Here is a 16,537-nt window from a genome sequence, read left to right as displayed (position 1 = left end):
ATTCTGCATCCCTTAGGACTGTACATAATAGGCACTGAGTAAACATTTGCGGATGAGTCGGTTATGAGGAAGTAATCTGTAGAATCTTAATTATCTCACTTCCACCACTAACTTTGAAAATACGTTCCTACTATGTTTGTGAGAGCCTAGATTAGGGAACCTTTATACTATAACAATAACTTAATTCTTTCCTTCTTTACTTCAACAGTCAAAGTGTTATTTAGAGATAATACAAATATTTTCTGTGCATTTCAGCCAACATTATTTTTTCCCCAGAACTGAAATCAACCACCATTTTCCTGTGTCACTTAATAATCTTTTGGAAAAAGAAGTCCATTATGTGACTGGAAGTTCGGTCATCAACCTTAATTCTGCCAAAGTCTACTGCTAGCTTCCTGGTTTATCATCATGTTACTGGCTAGTTTCTCCGTATGATTTGGGAATAAAGGTGATCACACTTCCGATTACTTACCCTAATGGAATAAGGGGAAATTCTCCTGCAAATCACTTAACCAAAACCTTGGTTTCTTCATTTTTAATTGGAGATGGGAGTAGAAAGGCGTGATTATATTTACTTTAAAGAGTTGCTGTGGGCCTTAAATGAAATAAGTATGAGCAAGTGAATTGCAAACTTTCAAATGCTATATCAACTTTAACATTTAGCCCAGACTTAAAAAGAAGCAATGCTAATTATTATTCTGCTTAAAGAAGCATATAGTTGCAAATTCTGAATAAAAAGCCATAGGTAATATTTACCATGAAATATTGAACCTAGAAAACTTGTCATCTAACCTACAGCAACGAACAATAAAACTGAAAATTTAAGAGATTTGTAAACTTGGCTAAGTAACCAGTGTTTTATATTTTGGCTGCCTGTAATTTATTCTTGTGAAGAAAACTAGAGTTGTTATTTAATGAATTTGGGGAGAAAATATTGAACATAAAATAAAAGTGTATTGACTCAACATCATTGATCCTTTGTATTATAAAGAAAACTTGGAAACAGTAACTTAAAGAAAAAATATTGTGCCTTTAATTGTTATAATGTAGATTCATGTATACAGAGCCCTTTGATAAAAAGTAACTTTAAAAAATGCAGGTTCAAACTACATTTTTATAGATTAAAAAAACTGATTATTGCAACCTCCTGAATCAGAATATATTCTAAGGGCCCTGTCTTGAAGAATAATTTTGAAGGATAAAATAGAAGGAAAAAAAAGTGCTTGCAGGGAAAAAAAAAGACCATCGCTTGCTACCTGTACTTCCATCAGAAGAGGAAAATGCATTACTGTATTTAAGCTATACATCAGATTATGTTCTTGAGTGATACTGTAGTTTTTTGCTGCAACATCTGTCAAATCAAACTTTAACTATTTACAGTTTTTTCCTCCCCTTGAAATCGCAATAACAACTCTTTTCCTGGGGGTAGGAGAGAGGGGTTATGCTATAAAAGCTATTTTAAAAGGAGCATTTTATTTATGCTGTTTTTATTGAACCTAGAAAAGGTTGGAAGTGTTGAAAACTATTCAGGACCTTATGCCATCTGCCCTTATTTCATATGTTCCCTCATACGAGTTGGAACAAAGGAGTGGGCTGGATGGAATTAAAGAATGTATATAAAAAAAAGAAAAGTAGTGATCAGACGCTACTGATAAGGGAAGCCAGTGTGCTCCTGGGTGATGTGTGTATTCAACTCCGGGCTGACTCCTCTTATGCTAATACAGCCAATTTCCTCTTTTATTTCATTTCTGGAGCCTGAATCTGCGATCTCTGATAAGGTTCCCAAGGATACCGCCTTCACTCACAAACAGGGAGGTGGAAGGGGGAGTGGGTGATGGAGATGTGTAACTCCGAGCGAGCACTAGTGGATGAATAATTTAAAGCTCCGCCCGGAGATTTGAGGCAAAATACTGAGATAAGAGACACCACAGGGTCTTCTCTGTTTATTCAGAGCTTCATCTTCCAATGACAGCTGACCTCCAAGGTCAAGGGCATGATGGGAAATGGAACCAACAGTGGGAAAAGGTACTGCATCCCAGAAGAAAGTAACGATTTACTTTGTGTCAAATGAAAAATTGATTTTTTTTTTAATTTAACTACTTTTTTTTTGTTGTTGTTGCTGTTCTTCAATGGAAAACCTGTGATTGAAGAAACTTTGCATAAACTACAACGTATTCCCATGGTATTAAGGCTCCCCTATGAGCTTCTTTTTTTTTTTTTTTATGAGCTTCTTTTTAGCAACTTGAGCTTGACATTTTTTAAGACTATTTCTTAAAAATGTTTAAGGTCAGAATTCAACTTGGATTGAGTATCAAACATGTATATGACTGAAGACCTCAAGTGACACACCCAATATCTGTGTTCAAAGGCAATTTGATCTTCAGTTTCTCTTAGGTAAATGATATGTTTCCTTTGCTTCCTACCTTTTTAAACTCTGTACAAAGGAGACTCTTTGTCCTTCATTACTACATTTTTCTGGAGCCTTACATAATCCCTTTGTGGCAGAACACAACATTACATACATTTAAGCTAATCAAATTTTTTATGGTTTTACTCATTTGCTGCCTAAATCCCTGAATCTAATAACTCTTTGCAGTTCAGAAAATTTGAAGCCATTTGTCCTGGCTGGAACCATGTTGTTGGTTTTAGGATCTTACAAATTCTGACAGTAAGACCCGCACTTGGGAGAGCTCTGTTCCCCATTATCAAAACCGTCTGCTCGGTCATTCTTATTTGTTTCAATAGAATACAACCATGACCTCTGCAGAGAGAGGCAATGTCAAATGTTTCTCAGGGCTGGTTTACATTTCCCTCATAGCCTTAAACTGCTGTTTCTGCTTTCCTCTGTTTGAATGTTACCCATGTTTTCATTCCTGAGCAATCATACCTTTTATCTTTTTTAGATAAACATAAAAACACACTAAGGTCACTGCCCGGTGAGAGTTAAGATGTGCGTGACTGCCACCCAGCCGTACCGAGTCTCCCTTTTTTTCTTCCCGCTTCCTTGACAAACACTCCTTGAAGGTTTCGGTGAAGTGAGTACAAGTTAGAAGTATGATTCACAAGCTGGCCACATAGAGTGCCCGTACAGGTTGTCCTACAAGGGCCCCATTAGTTTGGCGCCAGCCTGCAGGGTTTGGTGTTTAGCACGCACTTTGCCCATAACCCCACCCCCACTGTTTTTTTCCTTCCCAACGTTTTTGTTTTTATATTTATAATCTATCAATTTGACGGCAGTGGATTTTTTTTTTAATCTATCAAAGCAAATGCAAGGGGCACTACATTTTATTGCTTCCTGGGTGCATTTTATACATTTTGCCAAGGCTTAAAATAAAACCACTCCCCTTTTTCTTGGCCTGACATTTTTTTTTTTTAGTAGTAGTATGAAGAGAAATGGGGGAGAGAGCACAACTAAACTGAAACACCAAGTTTCTGATTAAAGCAGGCCCCTGACAACTGCTATGAATGAAACTACAACACAAACTTTTTCATAATAATGGTATGTGAGTCTTCACGTTATCCCGATTGCAATTTTCTTAAAATGACTTAGCAATCAGAGATACAGTTTAATTTTGATGTGGAAGAATATTTTTAAACAAGCCAACCGTTTGCCATCCAGTGGATTCTGACAGAGAAGAACTGCCTCGTAGGATTTCAAAGGTTATAATCTTCATGGGGAAACCTTGGTGGTGTGTGGTTAAGTTCAAATCCCCCAGGCGTCCTTTGGAAACCCTACAGGGCAGTACTACTCTGTCCTATAGGGTCACTATGAGTCGGAATCGACACTATGGCAGTGGGTTTGTTTTTTTTTTAATCTTCACAGAGTGGATTCTAACCTCCCATCCTTTGGTTAGCAGCCGGGTGCACTTAACCACTGTGCCACCAAGGCTCCTTTTACAACTGCAGGGTTGTTTTAAAACTTTGATGAACCACCAGTGAGAACAGCACATATTTGCCTCAGCGTTTGCTCCTTTCCTAGTGACTACACTCACAATCATGTTTGTATTTCAACAAATTTCACTTTTCTGTGACCATTTACAATAAACCAATGAGAAAATACCCATTTTCCCAGATAATGTTTGCCAAATTATGTTTCTAAAATGAAAAGCTTGATATCATAATAGGCCATACATTACATAGATTACCACATTACAAAATATTTGTTTTATTGTAAAAACTAAATTTGGCCTTTCAAATGATTAGCTTTCTAAGGGTATCTTTCTACTCCTTTCTCTCCTAAACTAACATTTCATATAATTTATTTTATTTTTATCTTGAAAGTAGCTAGCGCTCAAATACGAAAGCTCAATATTTTCAGTTATAAAGTGATATTAAGGAAAAGGTACATTAGAAATAAAAAATAAAAGTAGAACAAGAAATAGACTAAACTGTAGGGAGGAAAAAAAAAAAAAAAAAACAGTTGCCCTTGAACTGTGAGAGACCCTTCTTCTCAAGTCAGTTTTCAGAAAGCAGAATTTTTGTTCAACAAAATAATTAGGACTTTGACTTCCATTTTAATAAACTTATATATGTTTACATAACTGATAATAATAACATTAGATTTGGGGCAGACAGTAAGACATTCTAATAAGAACTATTTAAGAGAAATTTAAGTCACAGAGAGGTTAAAAGACTTATTGAGCCAATTAGAGGCAAAGCCTGGACCAAAACCCCTATCTCCTCCTGGCCCAGTGATCTTTCCACCCTCTCTTTCTCTAATTTTTGTGTTGATATGGTTAAGTCAAAACTCCCTGTTCTCACTCCTTAGAGCTGTAAAAGAACCACAATTCATGTTCCTAGATTTTTAACTCCCCTGCTTCTCTGATTTGTCCCCTAGAAATAACCCAACTGCTCTATTCAAATTCAACTTTGGGAAACACTTAGGCCAAATGATTCAGCACACAGGCATGAAAATGTTGAATTAAGTGCTCAAATATTAAGTCCTTAACAATTTCTTTAACTTTGCTAATTAAAAAAAAAAAAAGTATCTCAACAACAACAAATATATTAATATTGCTGATGACCACAGTAACAATCATATATGAACAGATGAGGGGAAAATTATCTTACGGAACATTTTAACAGCCATCTGTGTTTACTTTACCTATGGGTACTTTTAACTACAAATAAATTAAAATAAAATAGAAGAAAATGAAATAAAAAAGATAACAGATATTATTATTGGAGAAGAGGCATCGACATTACTTTTACATGGAGAACCTGAATTTATAAAATTATTAATTAAAATTTTAGATGTTTATAGAATAGTCTAATTCCTTCATTTTAAATTTGAAGGGGCGGATGTTCAAAGAAATTTAGTGATTTGCCCAGAGAAGTACAGCTGGTCTGTGGGAGAGTTGGAAGTAGAACTCATGTTTGCTCACCCTTTCCAATACAAATGTAGAGGACTGGGAGGTTTACAAGCCAAAGGTATCCATCTGAGCCTTTTTTATATTCCAGAGTCTGTCCGAAAAGAGAAATGGACACTAGATCTTTGTCTGCAACTACTTTCAGCATCCATCTAGTCTGAAAATCTATGTGTGCTTCTTACTACCATAATCGCTTTTTTCTAGCCCCAAATCAATGACCCTAAGGTTGAAAAGCAAAAAAACTTTTACTTATAACAAAGATATGCCACATTACCTTAAGTATTCAAAAGTCTCTGAAATCATCTGCGGAATAAATTGGGTAAATCTTAGTCTTTGTTTGTTTGTTTGTCTTTAATAACAACCAGCCTAATGAAAACAAAGCAAACAAGCAAAAAACATCAAGCCTTTGATTTCCTTTTGCATTGAACTTGTTTACACCTCCCCATCCTTGCATATCTCTGGGTTCTGGCCATTCAGCATATTTCAGATTTGGATTCAGATTTACTTAGGGCTATAGCTTGCTGTAGAGAAGAATCTTGGCACCTAGGAAGCAATATTTGTAGGTTTCTTATGGCAGGAGCGTTTTTACAGAGTATAATTGTGCAAAGCACTTTACTCGCCCTATGGGAATATTGGCAGTTGGGTGATTAGTCATTGAATTAAGAAGAACCACATTCCTCTCTGCTCTTATCCTGTGGAAATGAATCTGGATGTCTGTGACATACCCTGTTTTGCTTCCCTTGGGTGAATTAATCCATACATAAAGCCTAGTCTGTGAGGGTGGTTTCCCTCTTATCTTGACTCTTTGGATTTTGTTTCAGATTTGGGAAATTGGTTTGATCTATGAGTTTAACTTTGAAGGTCACTCTTTTTTTTTCTAAAGCAGGCAACATTGCTAAAATGCTAATCACAGTATATAGTTTGACATCCTGTAGCTCATTATTGATCATGCATTTTAATCCATTTGTTACACATTAGTATTATAAACTATTACTTGTGTACAGTTTTATAAAATATTACACCCAGTTTAGTACTGAATTTTTGTCCTAACTCACATTTGGCAAACGAAATAAAAACACTTTTACAATTTTATTCTTTGTAAACTTTATTTCCGACGCTTAGTTTTACTTTATTAGTTAAAATATTCATTCTGGAGGTCAATGAAACTGGAGAAAAATGTATTACTGTGTGTGTGGGTATGTATGTATATATACACAACATAAATTTATATTTGCATATATACACTCAGTTGAACTCCACTTATTGCCAATTTCTTCCTTTCTCATGGAAAGCAAAAATTCACATTACCATTTTAAATAAACATTTTTCTGTCAGAATTGATTTGTTTCCTTCTTTAACTAATACTTTTGTGATATACGTTTGTAAGGAGCAAGACTAGCAGATACTTTATAGCTTTACTATCTAAAATTCTCAAAATAACTAAGCTTCTTCCAACCTCAAAATCCAACTCATGTTTTTCAGAATCAAAATTTTTGCGATTTAGATCAAGCTATAAAAAAAAAAAAAAAAATTTTTTTTTTATAACAATAAGGCAATTTAGCCTTTTAAATGCAATAATAATTACAAGCCATGAGTAGATGTTTCCAATCTTATTTTATTCTTCTTTTTTTTTCACATTTGGTAGGAGATGGCTTTGGGGAAATATTCGTAATTGATTTAAAAGAAAAGTATGCTTTAGCAACTTTTCATTAAAAGTGTGAAAACATTTGTCTCTTCTATCTAGTTGCGGGTGAGCCTAAACAGACAGCACCTTTCCTCTCTGAACCCTGGCCTTAAAACCAAAACAAACCAAACCCAGTGCCAAGTGGATTCCAACTCATTGTGACCCTGCAGGACAGAGTAGAATTGTCCCATAGAGTTTCCAAGGAGCGCCTGGTGGATTGGAACTGCCAACCTTTTAGTTGGCAGTCCTAGCTCTTAACCACTATGCCACCAGAGTTTCCGAACCCTGACCTTGGCAGGGTTTAATTTTCTATGTCTTTATACTATTTCTAATTTTGTTACTCACAGGACTCTCACTAGTCTTTTATCAGAAAATACATTTTTGCTGGCTGAGGCTTCCAACTTGGATTTGTATTCCTGAGAAGTCCTGTTTTACCACCACCCCCCAAGATTAAATCTGTGTTTCAAGCTCACATTTAGATGTCTTGGGTTGTTCACCTTCACTCAAAAAAAATTTGTGAAAGTTAAACGATGGGATGATGGATGGTGGAACTTGGAATACCTTATACAATGTGAGTTTGCTTGTGAAAAACACAAAGATTTGGAAAATCGATTTTTAAGTTATTTTATAGCCAGTGGCATCACTGAAGTTTGTGTCCTAGTGTGATAAACCATGGAGTTGCCGCCTCCCACAGGGTGGGTGTGTCCAGGCAGAGAACCCTCCACTAGTGGGCAGAGTGGCCTGGTCCTGCCTCGCCCCTTTGCAAGGAGCCCCACAGCCTGCCCCTCCCAGCCCCATGGCTCCCTGGGGCTCCTGCCCTCTCCCATTGGCCTAGGCAGAGGTCCCCTGCACCCTGACTGGCAGGTATAGGGGGTGGGGTTGATGAGTTACGTATGTACTCACTAAAGCATACAACTTTGTTTACCATATTTTATTTGGAAAAGCCTTACACGTGAAATTATATAATTAGGCAAATCAGTAAAAGAAGAGAAAAGAGAAGTAGATAAATAAATTAAAAATCAAACATTTAAAATACTGAGTGTAAGAGTCTAATTCAGGGTTTGTTTAACGTCATTGATCATAAATCTCTGAGCCAATATAAAGGGGCATAAAATGCTAGATATTAAAAAGAACACTAATAATAAGAAAATGTCAGCCGATATTACTTCCATCCTTTTTCTCTACACCAGTGATTTTTTTTCTTTACACACCCCAGTGCCTTATTGAGTTGGTGTCATATCCTGTGTAACTACATGATACATTTTTTTATTTGGTTCCACGGGATGCAAGACTGACATTCTGATTTTACGAGGAAGATACGGATTCATAACAAAGGGTTTAAAATTAGGGTGTTTTTCCGCCATCAGTATTGCAATTACAGAGGACACTCAGTTTTCAGAACAAAATTATCTGTAGTTTAATTTGATCCTGTAACATGTTTAGAGGTTGAAATTTAAGTTCACTGATAAAGTAAGTTCTTGTGGATGAAACTTCTAAGATGAAGAGACAGATAAAAAAAAAAAAAACAGGGCAATATCAATACGGAACGGGTAGAAATGGCAGTGCTATCAGGATGGGACAGTGAAAGGGATAAGGAGCTATCCTCAACTCTCTACCGTGGGATCACAATCCCTTTGCTTAGCATTATGGTGGCCACACTTCCTTGCTTATATCATAATATACTATTATCTTGTTCAGAAAAAGTAAATAAAATAATGATGCCCACTCTGGGGGTGACGGGGAACAATTTTTTCCATTCTAATTATTAAAAGATACAGAATGGATGAAAGTGGAGAAAACAGGGTGGGATGTCCATGGCTCAGTAATTGTATTCTAATTGAGTAGCCAAACTTGGACCTTTAGACAGGTCAAGAAAGGACAAGGTGGAGCATCCACTTACAGGTGAAGGCTCACTAGGCTGTGATTACGAAAGCCCTTCCCACAAAGACATCAGAGGGCTGGAGAGCATTGAGAACGTTGAGGATGGAAAGGAAGTGCAAGAGAAAATCCTCAAATAAGCTCTTTCCTTTATTAGTTCTTCTATCTACTTTCTGGCCTTTAAGACTCTAGAAAATTTGGACTCAACACGTGTCTATGAACATATTGAACTAAACTTTTAGAGGAAGAAAAACAACACTCTTTTAAAGCTATCATAAATGTTCTCCCCAGACTTGATGACTGTTTCTTTCTTGCCCTCTAAAATATCTTGCTGTTTGTACATGCACTCTAGAGCATTTGAGGAGTTGCCATATTCAGTTACTCATTATCACAATTCACAAAATCCTTGTGAAATTAAGGATTCCCATTTTGGAGGTAAACAACTGAGGCTTAGAAAGTTAAGTAATTTTTCTCAAGGTTCTCTGGCCCTGATCCAGTGCCTTTTCAAGTCTCAGCACAAGCATTTCTCAGTTGTATCCTTCACCAAGCATTCTTTTTTTTATTTTCTGCTTTGGAGATTTCATCTTTTCCAAACTCAGCTCTAACTCTCAATACGACTCATATGATAATCAGAAAGAAGACACTTTTGACAACCCATTACATTATTAACTTATCATATACTTGTGCTGTGCAGACAATAAGTGTGTTCAATGCAAGAGTCATGTCTCACATACATATTTTTATCTTCTGTGCTTTGCAAACAGTGGGTATTTAACTTAAATATATGTTACTACTGTGCATTGTTGCTTTACTAGATATTATCTTAGAATAAATGTGATTCTTAAGAGGTTTAACTAAATTTAATCACAAAAGAGTATTTGTAATAGCAGAAACCATCTCATTTCTCATATAGTCATAAATGTAGAAATAGGGACTATGCTCAGACTTGAAGAAAAGATGAAGCTCTATTTACTATTATAAACAATGCTTGAGGTAAGGTTTTCTTTAAAACAAGAAAGGAAGGAAGGGAGGGAGGGAGGGAGGAAGGGAGGACGGGAGGGAGGGAGGGAGGAAGGGAGGGAGGGAGGGAGGCAGGCAGGCAGGCAGGCAGGCAAGTTTTAAGAATTTTGGAAAATTATGAATATTTGGATAGAACACTGTTCTTGGGAAATAAGACACAGTCAAGTATATTAGGCCCTGGAATAAAAAAAATCATGACCCTCCAGCCTTACTAAAAATGCAGCTAACTGCATAAAAAGGGAGGAGATTACCTCAGACCACCTGCATGACCTTCTTCCTTAATACTATTCATGCTACACTTGTTTCCATCAATTTTCTTTTACGCGCATGTTTTACTCTATCTTCCACACATATATATATATTTTTTCTTCACTGACTCTTCTCTGGAATTCAGAATAAGACCCATCTATTCCAAGTAACTTCTCTTTTCTCACACACAGCGCTCATAGCAAACATTTTCTCACTTTGTGTTCCATCAGCGCTGATGCTAATTGCGTATATAATACCTTTCAGGTGCTTCATTCTGCCTCAATGTCTATAAAGTAATGTACACCTTCTATCCTTTACAGTACTGTCTGCCCCAGAGATTCTGTTTATTAGTAGTACTATTTATTCCTGAGGACATAGTTCAGTGTTATGACCACAGTATGCCCTTCACAAATGCTTGATGGACTAATGGATGTGTAAATGAATGAACCAATAAGGAACCATGAGATATAAGAATATTTGCATGAAGAAAAAAAATGTAAAGAACCCAGTGGGAGCAATGAGTGTTGTTAATTATCTCAGTACTGACTGGATTGCATTAAGATGAGGAGGCTGGTGTGTGTTAGATCTGGAAAAGGATTGTTCCCTAATTCAATATGAGCATCAGCAAACAAGGAAGGAGACTCAACTTAATTTGTGATGAAGTATTAAAAGGGACATTACTGGATGTCTGAAGATAGGGAAACCCCGCTCTACAAACTCACAGACATTTTGGTTTGCTAAAAATGATTAGTGATGCAGGGAGAGGGATGGAGAAGGATCAGTCCTTCCACTTATATCCGGGGAGTTAAGTATACAAACAAAACAACAATTTCCATTCAGATAAAAGTGTTTGCAGCTCTCTGTTTCCATGAGCCTATTTTAAATTGAGAGATAATTGCAAACTCTTTCTATTTTCACTTACTATTTAACACTGCAAATGATGTTTCTGCTCTCAGAGAAAAGTATAAAAGTTAAAGACAACAGACTGTTATGTGTAGGAGTTATTGGGGTTTGCAACAAGAAAGGAATTAAGGTTAATTGTTATTAATCTCGAGCAGCTTCAATAGCCACATCAAGCCTTCATCTGTTAGTGCTCTTGCACTAGGTCTTGTACAGAGTGAATTATGGATTCATGACCCCTATTTATTATTAGTTTATAATTAAAACATGACACTAAAATGCTTATGTCAAATTTATAGAGAGCTGAACAGTGAACAAATATAAATCGTAGAGCGCTTAAAACGGTAAGTGTGTTCTGGGGACCCGTGATTGACACAGGAACAGCAGAATTTGTATTTTTAGTTGGTGGGGTCAAGTGGAAATCACTACCTTTCTCCCCATGAGTCAAGGAAAGTTTTATTTGTGGTTTGACACTTACTCCTGCCAGATGTCTAAGAAACTCTATGTGAAGCCAGAAAAAAGACCTCCCTTCAATGAAGTTTTGCAGATTTCAGCGGCATGTGCTGGGCAGTATGAAGATCAGTGCAAGGAACAAAACTGAAACTCTCTAAACTCATGACAAGGGGAGGCTTTCTTCAGACCAGGTGCTCCTGAAAAATCCATAGCTTTTGTAACTGGTCATTCTATATCCAGGTGAAGAAATCTGTTAAGTTTCGTAATCCCTAAAAGCAAATTTCTTAAGATTATATAGTTGTATCAATATCATTTCAGGGGAAAGTGATTGACTCATTAGCTTTGTCTTTTTTTTCTTTTTCTCTTCTGTGTTGCATCCCTATTTCTTAATTATTCTAGAGCAGCTGAAATCTCAATATTTAGAGATGCAAATATAAAAATATGGCACACCACAATGTATGGATACATGTGGGTAGAATTTTTTTTTTTTTTTCAGTAATAACTAATTTGTGAGCAAAGCTCAACATCAACCATACTTGAAAAATCACAGTCACCATGTCTTTTGGACACAACCTTGCTAGCAGTATTAGTTAACTTTGTCAGCTAAAATGGAAATTTCCTTTCATTGTTGATCTATAATGGATTAGTCTAGTGTTAGTTTAATATATGACAGATTATTTCATAATTAATTTAAAAGCAACATGAGAAAGTCAATTTATGAAAGTCAAGAAAACATCAAAGTCTAAAAATATCGCCTTGGAACTTAGTGTATAAAACAGCTTTAATTTCTCAGAGCCATACCAATTCCCCTTTTAGCTCACATGCAACATCCTCTTATTTTGGTCCAGATTTTGTGAGGAAATTAAACTGGCAGACAGGGGATAGGCCATATCAGGAGACATAGATACAATGAATGTCTCCAGATAAAAAACAATTAAGGGTATTAAATTGATTAAAGCAGATCAAAGGGAATTAAAATAAAAGGAATAAAGAAAAACAATATTCCCAAGGACAAGTCTTTGGGAGTGAGTCACAATAGCCCTAGGGGAAAGAGAGTGGGTGGTTCTATGATAGCAGAATTTGCCATTGCCAAATCTCAAATAAATTTGCTGCGAACTTCCCCAACTAAGTTAGAAATCTGATCTTGATAACTGGTTATTTCTCATGATATATCAAAGGAGATGGGTTCTGTTATCTGATCTCTTTCTCGTTCTCTCTCACACACAGACACATGCACACACACATGCACAGAGTTGTTTCTAAGACAAAAGGAGGTAACGATATTTACAGAATCATTATTCCATAATCTAAAAAGTTAGTGGTGGAAATGAGACTAGAACTCATGACACTATCAAGATAATCTATGTCTAAACTGAGAAACAGTAAATGACCTTTATAATTACTAGTTGATTCAGTTTTTATTTATCTGCCTCACGGCTACAGAAAACCACCCCTCACTGGGATATTTGGAGACTATTAATATAATGACCAGTCAGCTACTAATCAACTCTCTCAGTTTCTATCTGAAGTTCTCAACTACAATTATGAGTACATTAGTTGCTGCTGTTGTTATTATTAATATTACTTGCGAAGAGATCACTGCTGTGATAATGTCTCAATAACACAAACAAGTGGCTATCGCCCATAGAAGGCCGGATGATGAGGGACAGTATGAGAAATAAAAATGATCACTTGGGATGGATTCATGTAGATATGGTGCTACCCAGAAAACTTCTTGTTCCAGCCATTGCCTTCCCTGATCAGGAGCTCCCGACATGCACCTTGCACTACTGCCCTGGGGCTTAATGCCTGCTTCCGTGGAACTCATGCTCCCTGTAACTGGGACATATTGTTCTACGAAGGTCTGCCATGTACCTTACCTGTGCTAAGGTTGGTTGGATTTTGGTGTTTCAATGAGGCTTAGAGGGAATTCTAGACACTTTGGTCTTGTGGCACTTACCCTGGTGAGAGGAGAGGGAATGTTACTCTATTTAGTGGAGCGCTTTCATGTGGCTGGGCAAAATATGGCAAGGTGATGGGCAAATGATAGTCTTTATTTCTAAAAGATATACTTCAAGAGAAAAGCCTTGATGTCGTTCGAAACTATGTTTTCAAATATTCTTCTTAGATTTTCTGAAGAACTTTTCTTTTTTTCTGGAGGGTGTCTTGGATAGAGTCCATGTGAATATCAGTGGTAGAAATGCCTAGCAATTATTTAAATACAAATAAGTTTTAATAACACTACAACTTTCATCAATTTTTCTCTAAAAAATAGCCTTGGGTCTGCCAGACCCATCTATCTGAAATTATTTAGCAAAGTTGCTGGATTTGGCAATCACCATTTGTGAATTGTGAAGAAACTGAAGCTTTAGATACACAGCTAATGAATTTAAAAGCTAGGATTCAAACCTTGCTCCATCTTATGTCAGGGTTAAGGTGAGTAAAGCTGCTGCCTTTGAGTGGACCGTGGAACAAGGGAACATGTCAGAGGTGCCAGACTGAGTTACTCTTGCATTAAATAAATGCTCCTGATAATAATTTGAAGTGACAAGGAACACTTTCTTTCCCGTCCACCCTCTACTTGTCCTCAACCATACTTCTACCCACCTGTACCTCCTTTACTTTCCCCAATTACCTTGAAAGGTAGTCATTTTCTTGCTCCCATTTCTTTTAGTCACTAACATCCTTGGCATTTTGACAACTGCTGGAACAAACTGTGGATCTAGAGGTATGATATGCTTTTGATTAATGCTGAGGATAAATCTCTGAGAGCCTATCTTCAGGGTTTGGAAATAGTGCAGACTCTGGCCCCTAATACTTGCCCTCAAGTACCTGGCTTCTCATGAATGCCCTGGGGCCAGACCTGGTTCGTAATCTCACTTAGTGATCAATTTAAGTTTACACTTTATACATTTTTGCAAGAGATTGCTTTATCAAATCCATGGGACTATTTGGCTCCTTTCTTGCATAAATTCAGTTTTTGATCTAGCTAGTTGCTTTCTTAAAGTTTTCCTAGAGCTTCTTGAAGTTTAGCCTATGGCAGGTTGGAGCCGTAGCAAGAGAGTTCAAGATGGTACCTTCAGGTCTTTGTATTTCAAACTCCATAAGAGAGTACCTAACACAAAGAACTTGCTTTGTAAATCTTGGTAACTAAATGAACCAAGTCAAGGGACATCTACTTTTAGTTATTTGGATTGCTCTTGAATTCTTGAGGTCTTGAACTTTGGAGTTCTTCATGTCTAATGTATATACAAGGTAAATCAGTAGAACTATTTACACCTTTTGACATCTGCCCCAGGTTTCAAGGTTTTCTTATTAAAAGCATCTTCCTTTGGTTTCATTACCATTGGCTCTATAAACTGACATGGATAGCCCCATGGAAGCAAAAGGTTTAATTATTATTAAATTATTATTTCTCGATGAATGACTTTCCACAGAACTCTTGACTGGCTAAGGAAGTATTAATATCTTTATTAACATTAATTAAATATATGAGTCTTTAGGAAAAGGGAATAAAATAAGTGGGAGGGAAGGGAAAGAAGGTAGAAGTCTGAACTCAAAGTTATTAAATAACAAATATTAAATGGCATATTTATAATGCAACAATATCTGAAAATGGTAGACAGCGGGAGTACAAAGTCAGCAAACAGTAGATAGACCTGAACTACCTGCAGCCATTTGTAAATCTCATTTAATTCTGTTATTACTGCTACTATTACTATCACCACTGCTACTAGTACTTCTACTGCCAGTATTATAACTAGATAGTGTGGTGATATGTGTGTGTGAGTGTGGTGATATGCACTGTGCTTATCACTCTTATGATATTATTAGCTGCATTTTACAGGATTCTGGGCATCTCCCAAGGCAACACAGCTAAACTTTCAAGCTAGAGTTAACCCAAGTTTGTCTAATTTAGAACTGTTTGCTCTTTCTACTATGGCAGAAAAATTACAAAAGTTGGATTTTTTTACGTCAATTTTTACTTTTCAGTTCTTTTCTCCTTCTTATTTTCCCTAAATACAACACCACTCTTTCCATCCCCGTCTCTGCAGTGGCTAATGTTCTGTATAATTTCTCCTTCCTTCTTAACAAAATTTAATGTTAAAGGATCTGAAATCAGTTTTATTTTGTGTATGTGCTGAAAAGACTCTGTTCCGTGTATATATTCAGAAAATGAATTATTAGAAAGAGCTAGAAAGAGCCACAAAAGAGTCACTTTTATTCCAGTAAAAGTCTCCACAGCCTCAACTCCCATGTTTGTACATTGGGGTAAAATCCATTTGCTCTGCTTGCTACGTGGGGGGATTGTGAGGGATAAATGAAATCACCTATATGGAAGTGACTTTTAATTGGAAAAGGCTGAGCGGTGCAATTCTTGCCTTTGCTTATTTAAAACTTCATGACTAATTATGAGTTGAAAGGCTTTAACTTCATTTATTGAATTTCTGTCATTAATGATTAGGTAAGGAAAGTATCTTAGGTAACAAGCAGTCATCTCTGATACTTGGACTCAGAACAAGTAGCTATTTGCCTTTTCTATGTAGGTGGAGGCAGAACTGTTAATTAGGCAGAACAAGAATGCTTGGAGCAAGGACTGCGGCATTGTTATGTTCCAGTGCTCACTATCTGTCCGGTAAAAGGGAGGATGAGCAGAAGTGTGGCCCTCTCTATTGTATATGGTTGGTCTCCTGAGAATCGGCAATTTAGTGCTCTATTTCTTTAACTGAGCAACTGGGCAAGAAAGTATCTTTCTGGACTATTGAGAGGATAAAGGCTACAGCCTAAATAATAAATACTTTCACAAGGGGTGCGCTCAAAAACCAATAAACTGTAAGTGACTTTTGGAAGCATTTATATCTCAGGATTCATCATTTTGGGGGCTTGTGTACAGTGGATGGACCTTGATTTATGGATACAAAAAATATGTAACTCATTTTCTTTGAAGAAGGGTTATTTGGAGCCCTGGTGGTGCAGTGGTTAA

Source organism: Loxodonta africana, chromosome 4, assembly GCF_030014295.1.
Source record: "Loxodonta africana isolate mLoxAfr1 chromosome 4, mLoxAfr1.hap2, whole genome shotgun sequence".
Taxonomy (NCBI): Eukaryota; Metazoa; Chordata; class Mammalia; order Proboscidea; family Elephantidae; genus Loxodonta; species Loxodonta africana.
Note: the sequence above shows the minus strand (reverse complement) of the source record.